Source organism: Candoia aspera, chromosome 3 (genome assembly GCF_035149785.1).
Source record: "Candoia aspera isolate rCanAsp1 chromosome 3, rCanAsp1.hap2, whole genome shotgun sequence".
Classification (NCBI taxonomy): Eukaryota; Metazoa; Chordata; class Lepidosauria; order Squamata; family Boidae; genus Candoia; species Candoia aspera.
The window spans coordinates 177,225,526-177,252,525 of record NC_086155.1 but is presented as its reverse complement, the minus strand read 5'-3'; the positions used below and the strand labels follow the sequence as shown (position 1 = coordinate 177,252,525).

At 38.8% G+C, this 27,000-nt stretch overlaps 1 protein-coding gene across 2 annotated transcripts in view; it reads left to right on the top strand.

Annotated features, from left to right (window-relative positions):
• JPH1 (junctophilin 1) overlaps positions 1-27,000 on the top strand; it is a 64,460-nt gene that overhangs the window by 18,035 nt on the left and 19,425 nt on the right. The window lies entirely within an intron of this gene.

The window sequence follows — 27,000 nt, the reverse complement described above, 5'->3', positions numbered from 1 at the left end:
CCTGAATGTATGCGATCAGCTTGCAACATAACACTGAAATGCTTACTGAGTTGTTCTAATATGACAAATAATCTATGAATATTTCTAAAGAGGGGTGCTTATGAATATTATATGAATAATCATAGTTTCCAAAATGGAGCCAGAACATAAGCTGTGTACATAATTAAAAAAACATATCTAAAAATCTCTTACTATTAATATTGTCTAACAAATTCTTTCATTTTTCTTTTTCCTATTTCTTTTATCACTTAAATAAAGCATGGACTCCCAACTTCTAAGTCTGATTGAAGTAATTCATTATGCAAATATTGCAACAATATAGCATGAGTATGAAACCAACAGTATATTTAAAGAGGGCTTTAAATATATGTATCAGAAATTGAGAAAGGGAGGCACTTAATCTATTCCAGAATCTGGAATATAAAGTATATAAAGCATTTGAACTTCTAGCCATCAAGACCTTGGTTTGGGAGTCGACTCAATTTTATCTTTGAACTTTTTTCTTGCTGCTTCCTTGTGCACAAGGCATCTGTGGCAAGGTGTTGTCAAAGCAGGCAAGATGGTGATTGTGATATTGCACTGAGTCCCTTTTTTACATGTGTCAATATTGCACATCAATGAAAAGAGCAGGCCTTTGATCACAATGCTGTGACCACCATCTTGCCTGCTTTTACTTTCTCTGCGAATGCCATGTTTGGACACTGCCTGCCTGCTGAGTCTGTTGCTGCATGTATGAAACTTGGAATGGATTTCTGGCTTTAAGCCAAATGGATTTATTGCAATTGTAAACCAGATAAGCATTGTCATTCATAAGAACAGGAGAGTTCCTATTCATTGATGTACAAGTGCAGGCAATCAACTTTCCAAGTGGCATGAATGTATTCACTTCACTACTGTATTTCCAGGAAGATACTCTAATTTAATATTTGCATTCTTACCCAGTAGGATTCAGTTTTGTTATATGAATATAGAATTTTTTAAATCAAGGTTGGTAGCTTGGGTCATGCTTTCCTAAGCCGGTGTAGGGCTACGCATGGTATCACCATAGTGTTATAGACATCATAAGAAAAGGTAAAGCAGTGAGGGGATTATCTGGTTTGGTTTGGGGGAGGAGCTTAAGAATAAGAATGGAGGGGAGGCCAAGTCTTCCTCTTTCCACTGTTATGTGGCAGGTGGCAACATAGTGAAAATTGTGTTACTAGAAATTGGCCATTTGGGGCTGAGTCTTGGGCGGTGCAGAGTCAACCATGGGAAGTGGATTGCTGCTACTCTTTTAAATGAAATGAAGGCATATTTCTCCTAAAGTAGACTTTTCTGGGAATTAATATGTTGTACTTCTGTAACGCTAATATACAATAACTGATGCACATTTATGGATAATTTGCTCTTCTTACATGCATATATCCAGTTAACAGAAAACAGAATTGTGTGATTTACTTATGAAACATAACATGTGACCATTATATATTCAATATGAATCTAGTTCAACATAAATATATTCAGTATGAATCCAGTTCAAGCTCTAGCATGGCACTAAACTAGAATTAATGTAGCTGAAATTACAGTTGAGAGTTAACATAATTTAAACTTACTCCGTAATAAAGATGTGGATATTAATTACTCAAATGCAAAATCATGAGAAATTTCAAACATTTAGCTAGGTAATGACTGGGAGGTTTAGCCCAGGATGAGGCTTGCTGAGCCAGAGAGAAAATATGATAGTAGAAGATGATTACAAAATAAACTTAAATAGTTTCATGGCAATGTTTCAAGTATATTTATTTTATTTAGCACCATAGTCATCAATCTAGCTGTGCTGGGTATTTAGTGGCTTTTCTGCCCTGTAATGTACACATTGGGCTGTAAGTGTAGTTGCAAGTATGCTGTGCATTCTTAAGTAAACCAGTCCTGCAGTATAGAGAGAGTGGGATGGGGATAATGCCTCCTTCCTTGCTCTTCTTGACCTCTCAGCGGCCTTCAGTACCATCAACCATGGTATCCTTCTGGACCAGCTGTAGGGTTAGGAATGGGCAGTACTATATTGGCTGGTTCTCTTCCTTTCTCAGTGTCCGGTTTCAGTCAGTGTTGATTGGGGGTGAGAGATCCTGTTCTTGGCCCCTAAATTGAGGGGTAGCACAGGGTTTGGTACTCTCTTCACTCCTGTTTAACATCTACATGAAGTCACAGGGTGAGGTCATTCATAGCCATGGGGTGAGGTATCATCAGTATGCCGATGCAATGTCCTGTTTCAGTGTCTGGAGGCTGTAGGGATTTGGATGGAGAACAATAGGCTTCGGCTTAGCCCTGGGAAGACTGAGTAGCTTTGGGGCCACCTGGATTTAGGAATTTACTATCCTTGGCTCTAGATGGGGTTGAACTTCCCCAGACAGACCTGGTATTCAACCGGGGGTCCTTCTGGACTCAAGATTTCTGCTTGAAGAGCAGATGGCAGGAGGGTCTTTGCACAGCTTCAAGTTGTGCACCTGGTGTGCTCATTTGTGGATCAGGAGGCTCTATGCTCAGGTACTCATGCCCTGATCATGTTCCATATAGATTACTGTAATGCGCACTACATGGGTTTGCCCTTGAAGAATATTTGGAAACTTCAGTTGGTGCAAAATGCAGTGGCGCAGGCAGTTATGTGTGCACCTAGATCTGTGCACATTACAGCTCTGCTCCGCGAGCTGCATTGGTTGCCAGTTTGCTTCTGGGTCCAATTCAAGGTGCTGGTGATAACTTATAAAGCGTACATGGCATAGGACTGGGTTATTTGAGGGACCGCCTCTCCCCAGTGGCATCTACCTGTCCCATCACATATAGCAGAAGTGTCTTGTTGTGCGTTCAGTCCATTAGAGGGTGTCATCTAGCGGGACCCAGGAGGAGGGCCTTTTCTGCTGCTGCACCTGCCCTATGGAACATCATTCCCCCTGAGGTGAAGCTGGCCCTGACCTTGATGGCCTTCCAGAAGGGCTTGAAAACGTGGCTTTGCCATCTGGCCTGGGGATCAGAGAGTGGTATGAACGTGATCATAGTTGGTGAACGTGATCATGCTAAAAAGGCAGTTGTTTGGAATATGAGCACCTGAGCTTCTGATCTTAGACTAATATAAAATTATGTATGGTAGTAAAGTATGGTAGTAAAGTTGTGTTGAGATAGGAAGATGCCTTGTATCAAGTCATATTATGTGCTCCTCTTGATCTCATAATCCATTCTAATTCCAGAGTCTTTGGCAAATATATTTTCTGTCATAATATATTTTCTGATTATTTCCATTGGAGACATCAGGAATTGAACCAGGAGCTTCCTTTATGCAAAACCTATAATCTGCCATGTTTAATACATGTTAAAAGTATTTTCATTTTTTTTCTATAGCTCTGCATATGCACAGCTGACACTAGCTCTCCATACATACTGAAAGGCAATTGCCCTATTTAATCAGTGTAACATCTGAAGAGTACTTATTTTTATACATTTGTAAGTACATATTTGTTACCTAGTTCTTAGGAACAATGTTTATTTTGTTTAGCAAAGCAGCCTAAACTGTAAAGTAGGGAATATTTTACATTTCTGACAGTAATATTAAAGTGTTCTGCATGAAAATAGGGACATGAAAACATCCTGAAGAATATAGTTCTGTGCTATTTAGCAAACAGGGATATACACGGTAATAAAGAAAGTATCTATTATGAGTGGCTAGGCAGGGTACCTCAGGCTTTGTAAATAATAATGGGAGGACTCTGTCTTCTCTATATGTATAGGAGCAGAGAAACAAGAGACGCGATGATCATACTTCTTAATAAGCTGTTCTATAAATAGACCTTTTGCCTGTGCATGCACCCTCTTTGTTCTTCCCTTTGACACAAAATCAAACTTGGAAATCTTCAATTAATTATAGTTTCTGCATTTCATCTAAACTGCAAAACTATGATTGCTAGTCTAGAAACTTGCTAGGATATTATTTCATGTGCAATTTAAGACCTGAGGTTGCTCTGAACCTGGTAATTGCAGGTTCCCAGTTTGGACAAAATGGGAAACCATAATTAACTAGAGGCTTCCTTATTAGTTCCTTAATATTGTAAAGGGGCCACATATGTTGGCAAAAGTATAATTCAAATCTTTTCTCATTACATCAAGCTATGATTATCAAAACATGGCCAAAGAAAAAAACATGTCTTGCTGCATGCTGTCTACCATCCACTACTAAAGTCCTTGCATGAGACTCTAGCAGAAAAAAATTGCAAAAGAAGAAAACATCCAGTTAATACTCCAGTGTGTTCTTTGGTCTAGATCAGTGTTCTCAGCCTTAGCAACTTTAAGATGTGTGGACTTCAACTCCATGCTGGTTGGAGAATTCTGGAAGTTAAAGGCCATACATCTTAAAGTTGCCAAGATTGAGAAACATTGGTTTACATAATTATTTTCTGGTTCTTTCAACAGGTTACCTAGATGAAGGCAGCTCTTACAGCTATCAGTCTCATCACTATAAAAATTTCTTAAGTGATTAAAAACTGTGATAGTAGCAGTCTCTAGGTTCCCATCTGAATTAACTCAATAAGTACATTTTACATCAAACTGGATAAGAAGTACTATAAGAGGAGAAATGTTTTTCCTATGCTGAGGATCATGCCTTCCACTTGTTTAAGGAACACAGTTTTGGGGAATTTTCTTTGGAAATGGTGACTGTGTGCTTCCATCCATAAAAGGTCTAAAGGCTTCAAGTTCCATTCAGCTGTGTTGCTCAGTGGGTGATTTCGGATCAGTTGTTAATACAAACTGTCATGACTATTATCTGGGAATAAAATGTGGGAAGACCTCCATGTTCATTGTCTTGGGAGCTCAGAAGCAAAACAGGGTGCAAATGTAATGTAATAATATTTTTGCTTCCTTCACAGAGAGGTGCTATACATACAATAGACTGGATCTTGCCCAATGTATGATAACTTATTCATCAGTTTAAATATTACAGTGTAATGCTCTGGCATTGAACGCAATTTCTGTGATTCAGGTGAGGCCTGATGATTTCAAACTCATCTTCAGCACTAGATGTAACAGATCTTCTCTACGGTCTTTAAATTTGATTCCTGGCTAGTATTCTTGCCCTCTTGTCCTGTTTCTTTCTATTAAGGGTTTAAAAATTCAATGGAAAAGTCATATAAACCAGCATTTCTTCCTTATCACATTGTTTAATTGTAATTATTGAGATTAAGTCTCCCACCAGATATATCAGTACTCTGCCTACAAGAGTAGGATGATAGGATGCAAAGAAATCAGTGTTCCTTTTTCTCACATTTGTTCCATGTTATGTGCAAGTTGATATCTTCTCGTTACATATTCATATTTTACTTGATATTAAAGACTTTTAAATGTTTATGACTTGTCCAGTTCAAATGTAATAGGAAATGAAGCTTTGTTGAGTTAAAAACTCTGAAAAACCAATTTATATCAACCCAGGGAACAGGGTTAACTTTCAGAAACACCTTGTTTCTTGGGAATCCATAATCCAATATTTTATTTTAAAAATCGGGAATTGCTATTCACATTTTTAATTCAATTACTATTCACATTTTTAATTCTTGAAAGGGGGGAGTTCAGGATAAGTTTCTACTATTAATCCCACTTCTACTATTTTTTTCCATGCTGTATGCTACACATATGTTTTTGGCTGACCCATACTTTTTTGCCTGAGGCTGAATAATAAATAGCAACACCTTCCAATCAAATGTTGTAAGAGCTAGGGATGATCACGTTTAGCCCCAGAGCAGACAACCCTGTGTCTTCTCCGTGGGAATAAAAATGCAAATAAAGGAGGGTTATTTTTCATGTACTCAGAGTTAGTAGGGCCAAGTGAGATAATATTAAATGCTTCTGATGAAGTGATTGATGTGTTGTGCTGTAATAAACATTAATCCTTATAGTACAAAAAAAAGTGTGTGAGCTAATAATAGAACCTCGCTGTTTCAGGAGCAGTTTCAGCAGAAAGGAACAAACTTTCTTCTTGAATCCATTTTTCAACAAATTCTGATTAAGAAATTCCCTCAAATTTTAAATGCATCTTAGCTGAATTACAAAGTATTTATTTTGATTCACGCTAAGCTAAAATAGCTGTAATTTTTTTTCTTATGCTGCTATGCACTGTTAATTGTTTGAGTTTACCAATTTGAAATGATGAATTTGAGATGTTCATTTCCTTATATTTGTAAAAGAGATAACATAACTTAATAACATTTCTCACACTCTACATGAGGTTGTGTTGTATTATTATTTATTATTATTTACAACCAAAAGACCTGAATAATACATGTAGTGGGAAAATGCATTCAGGCCTTTTGGCAGTTGTCAGAGATGATGAAATGTATGGAAACATTGCTGAGGATTTGTTTTATAATGCTGCAGAATTAAAAAAAAATAGAGGATTCTACTCACAAATAAAATAATTGAAACAAGCTGATTTTTTAATTTTATTTTAAACAGCAGTCTCCCAGCTGCTTGTTTTAGGGCTAGTGGAATTACAGTTAGTCCTTACCTAGCGACCACAATTGGGACTGGCACTTTGGTTGTTAAGCAAAGCGGTCGCTAAGTGAAACCATGACTGTGCTTATGATCTTACTTCAGCTTTCCTTTGCTTTACAGAGTACACCTTGTTACAAAGAAGGAGTTGCCACAATTCTTTCTGTCTAGGATAAGGATAAAGCCAACTCACAGTTGTTCTCACCTCTGCAGTGATCATATTCACATCTTCAGGCAGAACTTATTGAAAACTTAACAAACTCTGATGTTGAGGCAGGTGCTCAATTCATTATTTTCTTCTCAGTTCAAGATCTGTATTAATGTATTATAGGCAGAAATCACAGTGTGTTTTGTCACGTGTTCCACTAATGTGGTTGTGATCTTTTTTTATTATCATGCTAAGGTTGTATAATTATTAGAGTGAAACTGTTGAATGTGTAAAGAGAAATGACTGTAATGCTCTTCTTTCCCTCTTTCTGTTTTAAAAGATAGATAGTTGCTATGGTGATTGCTGTTTCCATTTCATCAGCTCTAATCTGGTTTTCCACATCAACTAAATTGCTGCAAGCAGAACATTGTGCTTATTTATGGATATGCTTTGGATTCAGCTGAATCCTAGGTTGAATTGGGCCACTTTGGAGACATGATATGGCCCTCCAAGATGAAGTGGAATTTCCTCCAGGCAACAGGAACCATCACAAAGACTTTCACAAAGCTTTGTGCTTCAGAATGGCAAACAATCTACCTGCAGGAATATATTTTTTTGCTTTGCTTCCCATATATTAAAAATGTCAGGTTGGTGGAAAGAGAGCAGTTGAGTGAATGATAACTTACCCTCTAATCACAGGGAATTCGCACTGAAGGTGTTGCCTAGCCTGGCAATGAAACAACTGCAAGAAAACAGCAAAGCTCAGAGAGCACCAAGGACTCCCCAGTTCCACCCTGAGCTGACTATAGACTTAAGTCTTTTTCATCAGCTTAATCTTGCTTCCTGAACTAGAGAAATCCCTGTTACAGGTTTCTTTATGCAGTACTCTTTGTTACAACCAATATTTCAGAAGTTGAAAAAATATTGAATTCATTCTGGTGTATTCTGTGTACCTTAATAAGAAATTCAGATTACAAGAAGGATTTTAATAGTGTTGTGTTACACTCTAATTATTTCCAGGCAAGACAGTCTAGTTATTATGGCTTGTTTGTTTGCCTTTGAGTCAGTTGACTTCTGGAGACTGCCTAGAGTAGTTCTGCAGTTTTCTTGGCAAGATTTTTAGAAGTGGTTTGGCACTGCCATCTTCCCTAGCCCTGAAAGAGAATGATTGGCCCAAGGTCACCCAACTGGCTTCATGTCTAAGGTGGAACTAGAACTCACCATCTTCCAATTTCTCTATGGAATTAAATTGAGTACAGTTCATTTTAAAGGAAATGCCTGGCCTGAATTGGGTGGTACTTGATAACAATCATATTTCTAATTAACTGTGGAAGGTAGATGCCCCCAGGGTTAGATAAATATATCTGAATGACCCTGTGTCAGCTTCAAAGTGTACCTATTCAGATGGAATACACCAATTATATATATGAATATAGAATAAATCATTCAGTTTTTTTTTGTTCGTTTGTGCCTTTGAGTCAGTGTTGACTCCTGGCGACTGCCTGGACTAGCCCCTGCAGTTTTCTTGGCAAGGTTTTTCAGAAGTGGTTTGCCATTGCCCCCTTCTTAGGGCTGAGAGAGAGTGACTGGCCCAAGGTCTCCCAGCTGGCTTCGTGCCTAAGGCAGGACTAGAACTCATGGTCTTCTGGCTTCTAGCCTGATGCCTTAATCACTACGCCAAACAGGCTCTCAAAATTATTTAATTAATTATTTAATTAGAGCTAAAATAAAACTTCAGGATCTCATCTTAAAACAAAAATATTTCCCACAGTAACGGTCTGTGAGAATAACCCTGGGAGACGGGAAGAAGAGCCACAGCCTAGGCAGTGGTCAGAAAAACAATATCTCAACCCACAGAAGGAATCAAGACATGGGAACTGCCTCAGAAGGGACCCCCCTAGTTCTCCGGAGCGTAAAGATGGGGGAGGGGGAAGTACTTTCAGACTTGCAAGATTCTGTACTGTGACCTTACAGTAAAGGTAGTGCTAGTACTCATGGTTTCAGTTTCTTGTCTGGACTACCTCAAAGGGCTGACAGTTACTGACACTGCATTGTGATTAGACAGTAATCAGATACAGATATAGATATATAGTTATCAAAAGAAGCAAGATCTGGGACAGATTACTGAAATATGTTTTGCTAGTGAATTCACAACAACATTGTATTTGTTTAAAAAATGAATGGGAAGTTGACAAACCTTGTATTTTTTCCCAGAAGTATAACATTTTACTGAAAAATATCCCATGGCTCTGATATATTTAAGAATTGTGCTTTGCACTGCACTCCTTCTGATGTTCACTGGAACCATTCTGAATTAGAGTTGTGCTTTGTGTTCATCTGGCAGAATTTTGCAAATACAGTCTAAGTTGGCCACTTAGATTGAGTATGTATCAGTTAATCATTTTCAAGCACAGAATTGAAGTAGTGAGATAATCTGCATGCTTGGATTTCTGTCTACCATTCATCAGTTAAAGACATAGAAGATTCTATTGAAACAAGCAAAGCATAGCTTCTGGTGTTCTTTCCATCCCCTTTAAAATAATTCTGCTCGGGTCACATGACCTGGAGGAAGGATGGAGAAAAACTTAGAATGAAGGAGTCAGCAACATTCCAAGCCACTGTCCAATTGCATCTTCCATAGGGTGCATTAGGGATTCTTTTTCTGGAATGTTTTTCTCCACAGTCTCCAACTGGATGTGATCCATTTTCAGACGTGATGTTTCTTTTGCTGGCTTCTCTCCTCACACCAGATGTGGTCTGAAACATGGTGATAGGCCCAAGTTGCCCGGTGAGCTTCCATAATTGAGAATGGATAGACTGAGGTCTTCCCCATTCTCATCCAACATTTACCATAAATGAGCTTGTAGCTTGAAGCCATTGATCGTTCTCTAAATCACTCTTATGTCCTCATTTGACTTTTTCACCAGGTCAGTTTTGTGCTCCTGTCATCTGCTTTAAGGTCCAGCATTTTTCTTTTAATAGAAAAAAATGGGGAAGCTAATTTTTAAACTTTGCAGTTAAATACACATGCCTTCAAGTACAAATTCAATAATTTACCTATAAGCTGTTTTTCTAAAGTTTTCTTACCCTATTTATATGAAGGTTATTTGTTACAATGGCTACATTCCCACATTTTAAACTAGGGGTCTTGTCTTCATAAATCTTAATGTGGGAAACATGCATTCTGGTCACAATTAAATAGTTTACCATTACCATTACTATCTCTTCATATGAACAGTTAAAAAAAACCTCATGAGAATGCTTTATGCTATGTCCAAAGCCGTAATGGATTTGTGATTATCGTAGCTTAATGGTAAAGTTGATGAAATGGCTTGCTCAATTTTTCGTTTGCTTAGTTGGCCACTTAGACTGGGTATGTATCTGACTAATCTGGAATGGGCAGCTTTGGCGATTTGTGCTTAAAAGAGAGGGTTTGTCTCTCAACCATGTTAGGTCATGAAAGGTACCTTGAAAAGTTTCACAATTCTCCAGTGTTACCTATTCAGATTTGTGAGTTCAGTTGTGTAACACTTATTTACAGAGATGCTTCTTAATGGACACTTTGCTTCACAGACCTTCCAGCTCAAGAACTAAATAATTTTCCAGATAATTGGCATAAAATATTTTCAATATATTGCCAGTTATGGGTTAATCCAGTGAATTTTTAAAAAGTATTTAATGATTTATGAAAAGCAAATGCTTTGAAAACCACAGGATTTAAGCAAAATTTTAGCTGTATAAAGTACTGTGAATCTTGTTAAGTGTGACTACAAACTCTGTTACTAGTTCAGCTTCTCTTTTTTCCTGTTCTATAATTTATTCTGTGAGTTTTCTGTAGTACTATTATGAGTTGATACTTGCAATATAAATATGCATATATTATTTCTTTCAGAAAATGAACATGTTTTATTTTCTACCAACTAGCAGTAGCAACTTTTCATCCTTTCTAAGTTTGGATCTGCTTTTGTCAAATATCATTTAATTACCTTAAGAAATCTTTCCACCTCAGACCTAATAAATATGAATGCCTTATATGGCCAATATTTTGCAGCCGTCTCAATATGAATCTTTTGTGTTGTTGTGTTGTTTTATTTTTAGGATCAATATATGAGCAAATTAATCATTTGAGAGTCCGCCCACTGGAGAGAATTCAGTTGAGATGGTTCTCAGCAGTTTTGATGTGCTGTTCAGTATATATTTAGTCATCATGTAGAAAACAAGTTCCATATGAAAGGAAGAGAAATTGCAATTTATCATGGCAGCTGTGCAGTTTTTCTAGGCACAAGTATTCAGGTGACAGAGAAGCTGAAGTGGTAGGTGGAGGAGGGGACCATGGTAACAAGGCAAGGATGAGCTGGAGAAGAAAGAATCGTGGGGCAGTTGCATGGTTGAAGCCTTTTCTGGGAAGGAAACACAAGTACAGCCCCCGTCTACAAAAGTTTCAAAATTACTTCCTTGCAGGAGGGTGGGGTCTATTAATGAAACGGAGTACTTGTAAAAGTTAGGGAGAAATTGTACCTTGTGTAGGGGTAGAGTTTATATATGTATATATGATAGAGAATATGTATTTAAGGGTGGTTTACATGTGTGATATGTGCATACTTATCTGTACATATGTGGAAAGAATTCTGCGTATATGTGTGGGAGTAGATGTGGAAGAAAGTTTGTATTTGTGTGTGCATACAATCATGTGCATGCATATACCCTGAAAGCTTGCCCATGCACTCAAGTCCCAAGCTACAAAAGGTTGGCTTAGTTTAATGGTGTGAAATTAGATCCTTTCAAGCAAAAAAGGCAACACGTGCTTTCATGTCATAACAGAGAGAAAGGAAATGCAATAGATATCAAAGTTTGAACCAGGACTCTCACTCAAGGTAAAATCATAATTTAAAAAAAATCCAGTTTTCAAAAACAACAACAAAATATTTCTGACAGATCATCCTGTAATTTCTCCTTTGTCATGCCTTCACCTTTGCTAAATTCTATTACGATATTTTCCTCGGCATCATCCTTAGTTTGTTGGTATCTTATGTGATGTTCCTGAAACTGTTAAAGCTTTATAAGAACTGGAGGGTATACATTGATTTATCCCAGTGCTTCTACTATAATATACCTATTTCTTCATCCTGGAAGATCATTGTTTATTTTAAATGCCATATTACTTTGGAAATCAGAAACGTGAATGAAGAGTTCAAAGAAGGCTTGGAATGGGAGACATCTCTGCATTGTTCTTAATGAATATTAGCTCCCTGAATGTCAAACTAGTCTTCCAAATGGCACCTGCTATACAACTATTCCATTACCTTTATTAACTTCAGTATGCTAATCTGAACAACAGTATATAATATAGAATAAGGTATTTGAGTAGATAAACTTTTTAATTATTTAAAAATAGGAGAAATGATTTGTGTTAATACAGAACTGAGAGCTTGACATTGTAGAACGGTAGTACAATTTTGTGTAATTTGATATTTTCATCATTTTTTCTCTTTGCTCTGCATCTTTGTCATTTTTCTTTCCCCCTTTTTAAGATTAATGTATTTTTCATTTGTAAGCAAATAGTTTATATTTTCATATATAATGATTAACTGTTATTAATCTGAAATATCCTACAACAAAACTTTAAGAATTTTTAACTGTAATGTTTTAAAAATCCAATAAGAAATTTAAAAAGTAGAAAATAAGGCAGTGGTATGCTTAGAGAAACATTACTCTTATGCTGATTCATTTTAGATGACCACACCAGTAGGTATAGTTTTGTGATGGTCAGGTTCGGTGAAGCATTTCAAGGAAACTTCTGCTTGGAGCTAAGTAATCACCAAACTTTGAATATTAGAGTTTATCCTAGGGTATTAGTTGAAGTGTGGATTTGTGATACATTTTCCATTTGCTTAATGGTGGCTGCTTTGAAATTTTTGTGTAGTTTTAATTCCATTCACTTAAAAAAAAAACCTTTCCAGAACCACAGCCAAATTTGCAGTGTGCCTTTCCGCATCAGTGGAGATTATGTACTTGTAGATAAAGGATTATCATAGGGAATAACATTTGAAAACATTTTCCACATGTGATTCTAAGAGTTTGATTCAGGTATATCAGCTTATGAAATGTGGTAGAATATCAAATCTATTGTCCTAGTTGAGCTTTATCACCTAAAATTTACTTTGATTTTCATGGATCTTGTGAAATTATAATTAAATATATAAATATCCAGGGGGAAAAGACAGCAAAAATTAGGAAGGGGATGCTTTTTCTTTCCCCATTTTTTCCAAGACTTTTTTTTTCCCCTGAAATTTTTTTTAAAATATTTGAAATATCACTTAATATTTTTATTTTAAATTATGCATATAATGGATAAGAGATGCAGCAGACTGATCTATGTTTGGAAATAAACCAGATCAAGAAGTTAACTAACAGGTAAAATGGTAGCGATGGTTTCTCAATAAAGGCAAAATCTCTAATGAAAACGATTAAATGATAAAAAATAAAAGTATTGAAATAAGTAAAATGGCAGACTTTTGTGTGAGGAAAATGGTGAATTAGATGTCTCCAAATGAGCGGAAATGAAGCCACGGCGATAACCGATGGATCAGCGGCAAGCTTGGTCCAGCGGAGCCTCTCCGGACAAGGAGGAGATGAGAGATTGCCCACTTGTGGTCTAGATGGCTGCTTCTCACAAGGAGCCTGCAGGACGGTGGTTCTCCCATGGGTTTGAGTGCCAGGAGTCAAGTGAAGCCATCCAGCTCTCAACCACGGTGGAAACTTTAAGGACACTAAATTTGTCTAACCTCACTTTGTAATCACTTTTGGATTTATGATCATTTTAAAGTTAAAAGAGGGTTTCCAAACAACAAGTCTGAAAATATACCTGGTGAGTAAAACTTCATCCTGAAATAGAAGAAAAATTAACTTACAGTTTAAAGAATTTAAGAACATAAAATAAATGGCAAAAAGCTCAGAATTGAACTTAAAGTTTTAAACGGAGTAAGGGACCAGACAAATTTGGAATATTAAGATTTCTGCTAAGAGCTTTGAAAAATTGATTAAATAAAACAACATTTTTGTGGAAATGTGAATTGTTTAGTCTATGAGGAAAGAGATTGTTGGTGGAAAGTTCAAAATAAAGAAACTTGAGATTTTGTGAATACAGAAATGGGACACTAGAAGGACTAAATTTCCAGGAGGAAACTTGCAAAATGACAGATAATGGTATGATGCTTGAGACATTCAAAGGATCTTTGAAGAACTGGGAGAGAAACTTATAACAAAACTGACTGCAGTAATTTCTACACTTGCCAACATAATTTCTTGAAGAAAATTTAAGAAGAAGTCAAAGATGTAAAAGCTGTAGAAGAGAAAATCCCAAACAATGTAGAAATATTGCAGAATGAAGAAACTCTGGATTATAAGACAGATGATTGTTAGGGTGGAAATACAAATGACAAATCAAGAGATGGAAAAATGACCTGGACAAAAACTTATTGGATTTTAAAAAGGTTTCTAGAGCCTTGAAGAAATCTTTGAGATGGGAGAAAGGAAGTTTGAATGGAGATTCAACCCTACTACAGCAATTTCATGAATTAAAGATTAAGACTGTTAGAGGCGAAAGGAAGGAATATAAAGTCTATTTGATCAGGGTTGAATTAAGAACTATATTGTAACGGTTGCCTCGTTTCCCAATAAGGCACGGACTCACTTAGATGGGGCTAAGGATTTCCGTTTATTGAGTACAGAGTGCATACGCGCAAAAAAGACGGGAATGCGGGCATGGTTGCAGGATACCTCGTATATACCCGCGGTGTGGCCCGTGCCGTCCACCCCCCCCCATTGTCCCACAAGCTGGATCCGGACCCTTGATGGGCAATCTGGAAGCGATACCAGTCTGTTGATGGGCGATCATGAGGATCATCGCTGGTTTCCTCTGTCTCCTTCCCGTGTCCGGTGCAGGTGTGTCCCCCGGGGTAATGTGGAAATGTTCGGGCGATATGTTGATGGCTCCTCTGGTCTGGGCACAGGTGTGCCTCCTTTGTCCTTGTGATTGCTTTAGTGTTAAAGTGTTTAAGGGATTAGGATTATTCCTTCCTCCTTCCTTCCCCCTTCCTGAAAGGCATGTTCCCTGTTGTGATGCATGGGTGCCTTGCAACGGGGAACATGACATATATACAATTCTGGAAACCCTTTATGGACTTTCTGCCAATACCTGGATAGAAATGACAAAGATTTTTGGATTTGTGATTGGATAAACGGGGGTGGGGGGGAGGTTATGGGAAGAAGTGAATTATGTAACTAACCACATAGGTGGTAGGAAAATGCTAATTTGCTTGTACTTGTTGCCAGTTTGGTCTAGTGGTTAAGACAATGGGCTAGAAACCAGGACACCGTGAGTTCTAGTCCTGTCTGAAAGCCGGCTGGGTGACCTTGGGCCAGTCACTCTCTATCTCAGCCCAATTCCCCTCACAAGGCTGTTATGGGGAAAATAGGAGGAGGAAGGAGTAATAGGTATGTTCCCCACCTTGAGTTATTTATAAAAATAATAAAGGCGGGATATAAAATAAATAAATTAAATAAATAATTTTTTAAAAAGAAAGATTGGGAATCACTTCTTTAAATATTCTTTTTTCTATCCCTTCTCTTTCTTCTGTTCTTTTTTATTATTTTCTTTTTTCTTTGCATTTTGTATTTCTTCTCTTTTCTATTCTTTTCTATATTTCTGACTTTAGTTTGTATTATCTTTTAATGTTGTAAAATTCTTCAATAAAAATATTTTTAAAAAAGAAAGAAGTAAAATGGCTGATAATGATACTTCAGATTCAGAAAATGAGACAAATCAGGCAATATTTCATCTAGCAAAATATACATTCTGGACTTTTATTTCCACCACCACACCCTTTTCCTGAAAATTAGTGCTTTCTGTATCTGCTTGGTACAATGGAAGACAAATTTCAGAATATTTAACCTTCTTCATTTTAATACAGTGAAGGTGGCTTCTTTGGTTTTCACCTTTTTACCTGTCTTTTTCTCCTAAACAAAAAAAGGTGCTACATTTTTAGAGTTTAACCATTTATAGTTCTACCTGTAAATATTTTTTAAATCTTAAAGGAAAGCATTTATATTTATAAATCTGAATAATTATTATCTGAATAAACTATGCAATTTTATAGACCAAACATGTCTTTATAAGTAAATAAGTTTATACATAATATGTTTTTTAAAGTACCAAAGTGGCTTTTCTTTCTGTACAGTTCTGTACATTTTTAACAGTGTTAAAAATTAAGCATTGCATACATTTCAATTTCTATTCTCCCATCCTCTCAAAAAAAAAAATCACAACCACATTTTCCTCTATTTCTACTTAGGACTAATCATAAAGATATACAGGCAGTTTATTTGAGCAGACTTGGCAAGTAAGGGGATGGATTTTGGATTTTCTGAATGGTTAAGTGTGTGTTTGTTTGTTTGTTTGTTTGTTATTCAAATTTTGCTACTGCCCATCTCCCCCAAAAGGGGGAGTCTGGGTGGTTTACAATAAAATTAAAACTATAATAATAACAATTAAAATCTATAAAAACAATTACAAATATAAAATGCAATATAAATAAGTATACAATCCAAGAGGTTAAAAATTCTGATCAGGTGGGAGGGGCTCTAAGATGTGAGCCAACCCCATGGATGGTTGCCCACCTGCCCGCCCCATGCAAGATGGCAAAACCAGGTTTTCAGGGCCCTCCTGAAGGTTGGAAGTGAAGGCGCCTTCCTCACTTCTGAGGGCAAGATGTTCCAAAGGGCAGGGGCAACTGCAGAGAAGGCCCGTTTCCTGGACCCCACCAGATGGAATTCTCTTATCGGTGGGGTCCGGAACATGCCCTCTCTGCCTGACCGGGTGAGACAGGTTGATATTATGGGGATGAGATGGTCCTTCAGGTAGCCTGGCCCCATGCCATGTGGGACTTTAAAGGTCATAACCAACACCTTGAATTGGACCCAGAAGCAAACTGACACCCAGTGCAGCTCACGCAGTAAAGGTGTTATATGTGCCGATCTAGGGGCACCAGAAATAACCCACGCGGCTGCATTCTGGACCAGCTTAAGCTTCCAAATACTCTTCAAGGGTAACCCCATGTAGAGAGCATTGCAGTAGTCAATATGGGAGATGACGAGGGCATGAGTGACTGTTTGGAGGGCCTCTCGCTCCAGGAACGGGCGTAACTGGCACACAACCCGAAGGTGAGCAAAGGCCCTCCAGGCCACGATTGCCACCTGCTCCGCGATCAGGAGTTGTGAGTCCAGAAGAACCCCCAGATTATGCACCGGGTCTGTCTGGGGCAGTGTCACCCCATCCAAAACTAAAGATGACAATTTCCTGGAAACCGAGGAGCCATCAACCCACAGCCACTCCATCTTACCAGGGTTCAGCTGGAGCCTGTTGTTCCCCATCCAGGCCCCCACAGCCCCCAGGCACTGAGACAGGGCAGTCACCGCATCACTTACCTCACCCGGATGGAGATATACAATCATCCCATGGTGATGGATGATCTCACCCAGTGGTTTCATGTAGATGTTAACTAAGAGAGGGGAGAGAACCTAACCCTGCGGCACCCTGAAGTGGAGGGGCCGAGGGCCGGATCTCTCACTCCCAATCACCACTGACTGGGAACGGCCCTGGAGGAAGGAGGTGAACCAGCGCAAAACCACACCGCCCACCCCCAACTCCCTGAGCCTTTATCAGAGCTTCATGTTATCATTACTAATATATAAAGGGAATCTAAATGAACAAGTAACACCACAGTTCAGTGCTTGTTTCATTACTTTCATTAGTCATCCAAAATTCATTGTACCATTGTGGAAAAGTAATCAAAAGTAATCACTCCCTACTTCATTTAATTGAGTTAACAGGGCAAATAGGGTCTGTTGTGTGAGCACTACATTAAACTAGTGATTTGATCCAGGGCTGCTCTATGTAAATTTCAAAACGTTATCACTATTAAGTTGTCATCACACATATTCTAGAAGCACATCATGCTCTGTTCAAAAGAAATTTCTGAAGATCTTTATCTGGAAAAAGTTACAAAACTAACTCTAAAATTTGGGATCCAGTATTCCATAATCAGAAACACAGTGTTGAAATGGATAAGATTTGGGACAATATGAATCTTCCAGAGTGATCATCCTATCAAAATCACTAAGAGGGCAGCATAACATTGTCTAGAAAGTCACAAAACCCCCAAAAGAGTAGCAACGGAGATGCAGACCTTTCTCTCCCTAAATAAAGACAGTAGTCATGATTCCACCATGAACCGAGCAAAAATGGAATTCATGAGAAAGTAGGAAGGTGGAAACCATGGATTACTAAGAAGAGCATTCAGTACTCAAGTCTCAAGTTTGCCAAAGCATCTGAATGATCCTCCAGACTTCTAGAATGTCCTGTGGATAGATGTGTCATGAATGGAACATTTAGGCAACATAGGAGTTATTAGGTTTGGTGGAATGAACCAGTACATTCCATAATAACCTCATTTCAATTATCAAACATAGAGGTGGCAGTATTTATTTATTTATTTTAATTAACTCAAGGCAGCAAACATACCAAATACTCCTTCCTCCTCCTATTTTCCCCACAACAGCAACCCTGTGAGGTGAGTTGGGCTGAGAGAGAGTGACTGGGCCAAGGTCACCCAGCTGACTTTCATGGTTTGGGGGTGCTTTGGTGCCTCAGAAACTGGGTGACATGCCAAAATTGAAGGAAACATGAATTCTGCTTTGTATGAGAGAATTCTAGGCAGATATCACACTGCTATAGGCTTTCATGGACGGTATCTGTTGGTCACTGTTGAGCTTCAGGGTTTAGTGACCATGGTCTTGACAAAAGATTTCCTGACATTTCACCAGCAACTGTGGCTGGCATCTTCAGAGGCAAGATGGTCTGCTATGCAGATCACAGTCAACTGAGCAGGGACTGACTGGGCACCTTTAGCCAGGTGACCTGACTTCTGATTGGTCTTTAGCTGAGCTGGTTTTCGATTGGTGCAGAATGTTGAGGGCTGGTCTCTGATTGGTTCTTTGTTTGTGCCTGATCCTGATTGGTCATTTTGGTGGTGTTGGTTCCTAATTGGTCCTTTGTTCATGCCAGCTTCTGATTGTTCATTTTTGGACTGTTGATTCCTGATTGGTTCTTTGTGCAGGGTTGCTAATCAACCAGATCCCAAGCTGATATGAACATTTTTTTTTACTTTGGAGTATTTGCCTAATGCTTCCACCACACTTTAGCCTATGGCGCAGAATTTTTATTTATAAATAAATATGGGCTACACTTGTGCTTTCTGTGATATAAACAGGACAACCTGCAAAATTAGAACTAGGAAAAATGGTAGCTGTGGATCAGGATAAGAACTAAATTTACATTAAATTTAATTACAATTACATTACATTAAATGCATTTAACAAGATTATCATCAATATATATACTTTTTTCCTTGATCACTAAATATTACACTTCAATGGCAACTTCAGTGGTGCTCTAACAGCCACTTGAGGGTGGGGTACGGCATAAATAACCTCTTCTAAATAGTTTACCATCTGAGTCTGCGTGGCCTAGGTATCTTGAATGTTAAAGAGGTTACGTTCAGACCCAACTGAATGGTACTCCATTATTCAATCCTAACTCTTAAAAAATAACAGACTATAATATGGTTATTGTTACATTCCAATTTTTCCTCTGTTTATGACGTATTGCCTTCAGCAAAGGATCGTTACCTTGAGCACCTCAATGATGCCATGAGCTAAACCGTGAAGGGCCACCCAAGACAGGAAGGTCATGACAGAGAGGTCAGACTAAATGCGATCCCTGGGGAAGGTAATGGCAACCCACCGCACTATTCTTGCCGTGAAAACTAAATGGATCAGTACAACCAGAGATATGTCGGTATACCATCGGAAGATGAGACTCCCAGGTCAGAAGATGGTCAAAATGCTACTGGGGAGGAACAGAGGATGAGTTCAACTAGCCCCAGACGTGATGACGCAGCTAGCTCAAAGCAGAAAGGACGGCTAGCAGCCAACAGTGCTGGTGGTGAACGGCGAATCCGATGTTCTAAGGATCAACACACCATTGGAACCTGGAATGTAAGATCTATGAGCCAGGGCAAATTGGATGTGGTTATTGGTGAGATGTCAAGATTAAAGATAGACATTTTGGGCGTCAGTGAACTGGAATGGACTGGAATGGGCCACTTCACATCAAATGACCACCAGATCTACTACTGTGGACAAGAGGACCACAGAAGAAATGGAGTAGCCTTCATAATTAATAGTAAAGTGGCTAAAGCAGTGCTTGGATACAACCCAAAAAATGATAGAATGATCTCAATTCGAATTCAGGGCAAGCCATCTAACATCACAGTGATCCAAATATACGCCCCAACCAAAGATGCTGAAGAAGCTGAGGTAGAGCAGTTCTATGAGGATCTGCAGCACCTACTGGACAACACGCCTAAAAGAGATGTTATTTTCATCACGGGAGACTGGAATGCTAAGGTGGGCAGTCAAATGACACCTGGAATTACAGGTAATTCTCCATGGCCTGGGAGAACAAAACGAAGCAGGACATAGGCTGATAGAATTTTGCCAAGACAACTCACTGCATAACAAACACTCTCTTCCAACAACCTAAGAGACGGCTTTATACATGGACTTCCCCAGATGGACAACAACGAAATCAGATTGACTACATCCTTTGCGGCCAAAGGTGGCGGACATCTATACAGTTGGTAAAAACAAGACCTGGAGGTGACTGTAGTTCAGATCACGAACTTCTTCTTGCACAATTTAGGATCAGATCCTGCAAGGTAGACTTCAGCAATTCATGGAGCGAGAATTACCAGATGTACAAGCTGGGTTTAGAAAAGGCAGAGGAACTAGGGACCAAATTGCCAATATCCGCTGGATAATGGAAACAGCCAGGGAGTTTCAGAAAAACATCTATTTCTGTTTTATTGACTATTCTAAAGCCTTTGACTGTGTGGACCACAACAAATTGTGGCAAGTTCTTAGTGGTATGGGGATACCAAGTCATCTTGTCTGCCTCCTGAAGAATCTGTATAACGACCAAGTAGCAACAGTAAGAACAGACCACGGAACAACGGACTGGTTTAAGATTGGGAAAGGAGTACGGCAGGGCTGTATACTCTCACCCTACCTATTCAACTTGTACACAGAACACATCATGCAACATGCTGGGCTTGAGGAATCCAAGGCTGGAGTTAAAATCACTGGAAGAAACATTAACAATCTCAGATATGCAGATGATACCACTTTGATGGCTGAAAGCGAAGAGGAACTGAGGAGCCTTATGATGAAGGTGAAAGAAGAAAGTGCAAAAGCTGGCCTGCAGCTAAACCTCAAAAAAACCAAGATTATGGCAACCAGCTTGATTGATAACTGGCAAATAGAGGGAGAAAATGTAGAAGCAATGAAAGACTTTGTATTTCTAGGTGATAAGATTACTGCAGATGCTGACTGCAGTCTGGAAATTAGATGACGCTTAATCCTTGGGAGAAGAGCAATGACCAATCTCCATAAAATAGTTAAGAGCAGAGACATCACACTGACAACAAAGGTCCGCATAGTTAAAGCAATGGTGTTCCCCATAGTAACATATGGCTGTGAGAGCTGGACCATAAGGAAGGCTGAGAGAAGGAAGATAGATGCTTTGGAACTGGGGTGTTGGAGGAAAATTCTGAGTGCCTTGGACTTCAAGAAGATCAAACCAGTCCATACTCCAGGAAATAAAGCCAGACTGCTCACTTGAGGGAATGATATTAAAGGCAAAACTGAAATACTTTGGCCACATCATGAGAAGGCAGGACACCCTGGAGAAGATCCTGATGCTGGGGAGAATGGAAGGCAAAAGGAAGAGGGGCCGACCAAGGGCAAGGTGGATGGATGATATTCTAGAGGTGACGGACTCATCCCTGGGGGAGCGGGGCGTGTTGACGACCAACAGGAAGCTCTGGTGTGGGCTGGTCCATGAAGTCACAAAGAGTCAGAAGCGACTAAACGAATAAACAACAAATAACATATAGCAACTAATTCAACATATTGAAAAGAATTTCAGTAGCTTTGGATGCCGGCTCTATTTTAAAAAGTGAACACTGGAGAGATTCTTTTTATAAGATGTATAGTTAGAATCATAACTGTGATGACAGAAACAGCACATTCTTATTCCATCTGTTAGTCACTTTCTCTGCAAAGATGTGACACACAAAGATCTGAAAAATGTCCCCATGCGTAGGAGTTTGCCGTTAGCAGAAGGATAAACCGTGCATAGGAACACAATGCTAGTAATTTCCTCTTTGACACTGGTAGGGTTAGAAAGGAAGGACTAGTGGTGTTTCTTGCACCATGTTATATTGCTTAGCTCTCACCCGTTTCTCAAGTGCTTGCTTGGCCCAAGAAGAGACAATTACACCTTGTTAATAATATTATACGTGGAAAGCAAGGATCAAGTCATCCAAAACATTTTGGCGTGGAGACTACTTTTTTATATTTTCGAGAGAGAGATTCACACATGCACACACGTACAAAACATATTTGTGCGATTTGAAGGATGCTGAGTGACTAGAATCTTTTGGGAGGTACTGATGTGTGTGTGCACAGATCAAGCTTAAGATGGAGGGGCAGAACCCAAAATAATATACTGTATGTAGTACATTACATAAAACCTTTAGTAGAAATTGCTTGTAAAACATTTAAAATAGCTATTACAGTATCTCTAAATTCATACTATAGAAGTTGTATAGGAAATAAATAGAAATTAATTAGTGATTATAATAATTCGTTATGACGCATGTTTTTCAAGATAACCTTTTGCCTGACTTTATCAAAGAAGAAAATAAAATGTCTAGGTGGAAATTAAGTGTGTTCTTGTCAGCATGAAAAGGTAAAGGCAATTTATTTTGCTGTACACAGATCTTAGAATTTTCTGCTTAGAAAGATTTGTCCTGCCTCTTCATGTTGGATTGCAAATGCATCATGGAGGCAAAGTCTCCTTCAAGTCAAGCTTGCCCCAGGGATCATCTTGGCAGCAGTATAGAAATAGTAGAATAATTCTACTTCCTATCTTCCTCCTCCTCCCTGTCTTCCTCATTATTATTATTTATTTCCCAACCTATTCCCTGGAGGTCTCCATCTAAATACTAACCAGGCTTCACCCAGCTTGCTTTCAAGCCCAGAAACAATAGGCAGCATTATTATTCTCTATTTAGTGACGTCTTACTAAAGGCTGGATTTTTATTCTTAATCCACACTTATTAAAACAGAATAACAATCAGAATAGCAGAAAGGAAACTTTCAGAGGATGTAACTGAAAAATTGTGGCATAATTCTTAGAAACTAGAGCTGAATATAAAAAAGTGGAACAAGACTTGTGTTATCTTGCATGAATGGAAATGAATTAATGTGTAGGGGTTTTTCTAATAACGTTAGATAACCCTGGTGAAAGCTAATTATTTTTATATTTTATTACACATCCACATGCATGAATATGTTTCTTGGTAAACTGTGCAGTGTAACACATACACTTTTCCAGTTATTTTCCCCTGATATTACCTGTCCCTATCTTCACATTTTATTTCTGAAGTTATTACTCCCACATCAGTATACTTCTTGTCGTAAATTTTCATGTTTTGAGCAATGGATTAAGCGTATCAGAGTGACAGAGATACAAGGTGAAATAAGTTTTTGAAATTCATTCATCTTTTTTGTGTGTGCCAGCTGTTTTGCTGCACTTCTTCTTTAAACTGACATGCAACTATGTATGTTGTTGTTATTCGTTCAGTCACTTCCGACTCTTCATGACTTCATGGACCAGCCCACGTCAGAGCTTCCTGTCGGTCGTCAACACCCCCAGCTCCCTCAGGGACGAGTCCATCACGTCTAGAATATCATCCATCCATCTTGCCCTTGGTCGGCCCCTCTTCGTTTTGCCTTCCACTTTCCCTAGCATCAGCATCTTCTCCAGGGTGTCCTGTCTTCTCATTATGTGGCCAAAGTATTTCAGTTTTGCCTTTAATATCATTCCCTCAAGTGAGCAGTCTGGCTTGATTTCCTGGAGGATGGACTGGTTTGATCTTCTTGCAGTCCAAGGCACTCTCAGGATTTTCTCCAACACCACAGTTCCAAAGCATCTATCTTCCTTCTCTCAGCCTTCCTTATGGTCCAGCTCTCGCAGCCATATGTTACTACTGGGAATACCATTGCCTTAACTATGCGGGCCTTTGTTGTCAGTGTGATGTCTCTGCTCTTAACTATTTTATTGAGATTTGTCATTGCTCTTCTCCCAAGGATTAAACGTCTTCTGATTTCCAGACTGCAGTCAGCATCTGCAGTAATCTTTGCACCTAGAAATACAAAGTCTTTCACTGCCTCTACATTTTCTCCCTCTATTTGCCAGTTATCAATCAAGCTGGTTGCCATAATCTTGGTTTTTTTGAGGTTTAGCTGCAGGCCAGCTTTTGCACTTTCTTCTTTCACCTTCATCATAAGGCTCCTCAGTTCCTCTTCACTTTCAGCCATCAAAGTGGTATCATCTGCAACTAGGTATAGCTGAGATTAATTTGGCCCCTAGTGCTTAATGTTTTGTGTCAAGTATTTTGATAAAATGATCATCTCAGTAGATGTCCAATTTTATATTGCCCTGTTTTTCTCTTAAAATAACAATAATCCTTATTTAGTTTACAGTTTGCCTTTAGAAATCTTTTAGGACATTACTGAGTTTTATGCACCTGCTGATAGTATTCATGTTAATGAGATAAATCAATAGGCTTGGTGCTTGTTCTTCGGTTTCCCCCAAGTGGTGTTCAAAAGGATTAGAGCTCCATGTGTCTGCCTGAAGGATCCAGTGTGCCCATGAACCTCTATCTTGCAGCCTACCTGGATCAACATTTGACTTTCTGTTTTCCCTTGGGGTATACCACCATAGCGACACGTCTGTGAATGGATAAACCCTTTGATGAGATCTGTAAGATCCACAACATAATCTCAAAGTAGCTGAAAACATAGGGATCCCTCTACTACCAGGGATCTGTTGCTTTATTCTTTCATGTAAATACGTCCATAATAAGCATTCTCATTTTGTTCATCTTCAGCATTACCACTAGATATAACTTCTATATCATGCTTGTATCATAGGAATCAAACTGAGTTGCTTTTAAGTACAGAAGGCTTATGCAAAATGTATTAATCCAGTAGTATGATTGTCCTAATGCATGACCTTTGTCAGGAAAGGGACAGAAATAGTTTAGTCTGTTGCTCTTGTTTGATCTCACAGCAACTTTTGATATGATTATTGTCAGCCCTTTGAGGTAGGCCAGACCAGGGAACCAATTCCACAAGTTTGATTGGAATTACTGTATATTTATTGATATAGGTGATTGCTGCAAGTGTCTCTGCATCGTTTCTCCAAGGTCATCTCTGAAACTCTGTCCAGTTAACTACAGTATTCTCCTGTTTGGCTCCAGAGATTTTGAGTATTTGTAGCACTTTTGTGTAGTGGTTCTGCTTTTAACTTCAGGCAGAACTAGTTCCAAGGAATAGCATTGGAAGACTGTACATTAGTCCTTAGCAATGTTAATGTGAGACAGACCAAGAAACTATATTGTGGAGTCCTTGGTGCTCTCTGAGCTTGGTGGTTTGCTTGCAGACGTTCCATTTCCTGACTAGGTAACATTATCAGTGCTGGTGAGTGTGGGGTTTGCTCCCTATTTAAATACAGTAGCTTGCTCTGCCAGTGGGGGGTATTGTTTGTCTCCTTGGTAGTACCTTGATTAGGGTATTGTTTTCTGCTTGATTGTCTGGTGTTAATCCCTGCTTATCTGGGTGTAGGCTGCTGGAAAGGATATGTTTTGGTCTGTTTGTTTTCTTCTTAGCTTTTTTATTGTCTCCTTTAAATGGTGTGTAAATATGGTGTATCTCTATATGTCTATTGGTGGCTGATTTGTCTGTATTCAAGCTTCCAGGAATCCCCGAGCATTTTTGGATTTAGCTTGGTCTAGGATGCTCACACTTTCCCAAATATCCAAAACATCTTAAGTAAACCAAAAGACCCCGTAGCCCAAGAAGAAAAAACAGGAGTCATCTACAACATACAATGCAAGGACTATGCAACAGCCACTATGTAGGACAGACAGGCAGAAGACTAGCAGAGAGCATCCATGAACACCAACTAGCAGTCAGAAGACACGATGAGAACTCCTCAATCTCACAACACAGGGACAGACTCAACCATAGTTTCAACAATATATGGGGATTAGTATATAAAGCCCTGAACATCTTGAGACAAAATTGCTATGAGAAAGTTTCAAGTTATATCAACTCACACCCAGGCAGCTACTGTCTTTAGAAGAACACCTACGCTCGTGTTGTGGCCTATGAATTGCTGCTCGGCATCAGTGCAGAAGTGGTACTTTAAAAGGTCCTCCCCTCTGCAGGAAACCAGTCATCAATGAAAGCTTGACATTCCCCCAAGTGTTATAAAAACAACATTGCTGTAAATTTTTAATCTGCAAAATGTTACTTTTTAATTTTCAGGGCTTGCTATTTAGTCCATTGTATAATGCAATTTCATGCTTCCAGGAAACTGACGTATAAGTAGAACTTGAAGACTCTCCCTTACTTACTTTTCTTTTAACTGCTATATAGAGATGGACCAGAAGAGCATTTGTTGGGCCATGTGAAGTGTTTTCAGGACATCTAGGCAATAAAATTGCTCAGGGTTGGATACCAGCTGAGCAGGACCTAGCAAGATGATGGAGGCCACATCTTGCAGTTATCAAGGATGAGTCTGAATCTGTTGATCCTGAAGAAATGGACAACGTTCTCTGCTAACTTGTAGTTTAGAACCCTGCCCTTCATGGTTGTTGAAAGCCTTCAGGGACATGCCAGGAGGCTGAGTTTGGGTGGTGGTAAATGCTTCTCTGAATATATACTTTTTTCTGCCTGAATCTCTGACCACTCTGGTTGTTCTGTTTTCAGAGGAGCAGTGCTGTGTTGACTGCATACTAATACAAGTTTCTAAACTTCTGTCATTTCCCCCTTGCATTCATTTTTTTTTCAGAATTAAAAACTCCAAAGGTATGGAGCCTGTGGTCCTCCAAAAGTTACTAAAGTACATTTCCCAGCAACCCTCATCTTTGGTTATATTGAGACTGAAAGTTGTCATTCAACCACATCTGGAGGGTCATAGGTACCCTATCTTTACAATATTAACTTTACTTATGTGGAAATTCTTCAGACATCAGATCATTTTGGTATAACTATATATTCTGTTATATAAAATAGTACAAATATGTCGACAT